Source organism: Lipotes vexillifer, unplaced genomic scaffold (assembly GCF_000442215.2).
Source record: "Lipotes vexillifer unplaced genomic scaffold, Lipotes_vexillifer_v1.1 scaffold306, whole genome shotgun sequence".
In the NCBI taxonomy this organism is placed as follows: Eukaryota; Metazoa; Chordata; class Mammalia; order Artiodactyla; family Lipotidae; genus Lipotes; species Lipotes vexillifer.
Window position 1 is genome coordinate 1,040,640 of NW_006789814.1, and position 2,137 is coordinate 1,042,776.

The window sequence follows — 2,137 nt, forward strand, 5'->3', positions numbered from 1 at the left end:
ATGTTTTTTTTTTTTTTTTTTTTTTTTTTTTTTTTTTTTTGCGGTACGCAGGCCTCTCACTGTTGTGGCCTGTCCCACTGCGGAGCACAGGCTCTGGACACGCAGGCTCAGTGGCCATGGCTCACGGGCCCAGCCGCTCCGTGGCACATGGGATCCTCCTGGACCGGAGCACAAACCCATGTTCCCTGCATCGGCAGGTGGACTCTCAACGACTGTGCCACCAGGGAAGCCCTGGGATCTCCATCTTTTATAGCATATTTTTAATTTTTATTTTAAAAATTTATTTCTATTTTTACTGTTTTTTTTGTTATTCTGTTCTTTTCCCTTATTTTCTTCTTGTTTTTCTTTAACATATATATTTTTAATATTTCCATTTCTACTTTGCTTTTCTGTTGTCCTGTGTTTTTTCCAATTTTATTTTATTTTATTACTATGTTTTTAATCATTTTTATCAGTTAATTCTGTTTCCTTGCTTTATTCTTCGATTGGCACACTGCTTTGGTTTTGTTTATGGGTTATGTGTTTTTGTTAGTTTTAATCCTAATTGGTTGATTTGTTTTTGAGTTCTTCCATTTGTCTGGTTGTTCTCTTGGTTTTTCGTTCATTTGGTTCTATTTTTGTTTCTTTTATGTGTGTGTGTTTCCTTGTTTCTCTTTTTGTTTGTTTGATTTTACTTTTTACCATTTGTCTGGGGTTTTGTTAGTCTTTTTTTTTTTTTAATCCCCTTTATTGCCAGGAGAAGCCACTTGCAGGGTCTTGGTTCCTCGACCAGGAGTCAGGCCTGAGGCTCCAGAGTGGGAGCACCAAGTCCAGGACGCTGGACCATTAGAGAATTCCTGGCCCCCGGGAAGATTAATTGCCAAGAGCTCTCACAGAGGCCTCTATCTGAATCCAAGACCCAGCTCCACCCAACTACCAGCAGCTCCCAGCACTGGACACCTCACACCAACCAACAGACAAGACAGGAACACAAACCCACCCATCAGCACACAGACTACCTAAAGATACGAAGCTCACAGACACCCCAAAACACGCCACCTGACATGGCCCTGCTCATCAGAGGGAAAAGACTCAGCTCCACCCACCAGAACGCAGGCACAAGTCCCTCCCATCAGGAAGCCTATGCAAGCTACTGGACCAACCTCACCACCAGGAGCAGAGTACAGAAGCAAGAGGAACTATGACTCTGCAGCCTGGGGAAAGGAGACCTCAAATACTGTAAATTAGATAAAGTGAGAAGACAGAGAAATATCTTGCAGGTGAAGGAGCAAGATAAAAACCCACAAGACCAAATAAATGAAGAGGAAATAGGCAAACTACCTGATAAAGAATTCAGAGTGGGGCTTCCCTGGTGGCGCAGTGGTTGAGAGTCCACCTGCTGATGCAGGGGACGCGGGTTCGTGTCCCGGTCCGGGAGGATCCCACGTGCCACGGAGCGGCTGGGCCCGTGGGCCATGGCCACTGGACCTGTGCGTCCGGGACCTGTGCTCCGCAACAAGAGAGGCCACAACAGTGAGAGGCCTGTATACCACAAAAAAAAAAAAAGAATTCAGAGTAATGATAGTAAAGATGATCCGAAATCTCAGAAATAGCATACAGAAAATACAAGAAACATTTAACAAGGAACTAGGAGAACTAAAGAGCAAACAAACAGTGATGAACAGCACAATAACTGAAACTGAAAATACTCTAGAAGGAATCAATAGCAGAATAACTGAGGCAGAAGAACGGATAAGTGAGCTGGAAGATAGAATGGTGGAAATAACTGCTACAGAGCAGAAAAAAGAATGAAAAGAAAGGAGGACAGACCCAGAGACCTCTGGGACAACATTTAGTGCACCAGCATTTTAATTATATGCATGCTAGAAGAAGAAGAAAGAAAGAAAGGGTCTGAGAAAATATTTGAGGAGATTATAGTCAAAAACTTCCCCAACATGCAAAAGGAAATAGTCAATCAAGTACAGGAAGGGCAGAGAGTTCCATACAGGGTAAACCCAAGGAGAAACATGCCAAGACACATATTAATCAAATGAACAAAAATTAAACACAAAGAAAAAGTATTAAAAGCAGCAAGGGAGGGCTTCCCTGGTGGCGCAGTGGTTGAGAGTCCGCCTGCCGATGCAGGGGACATGGGTTC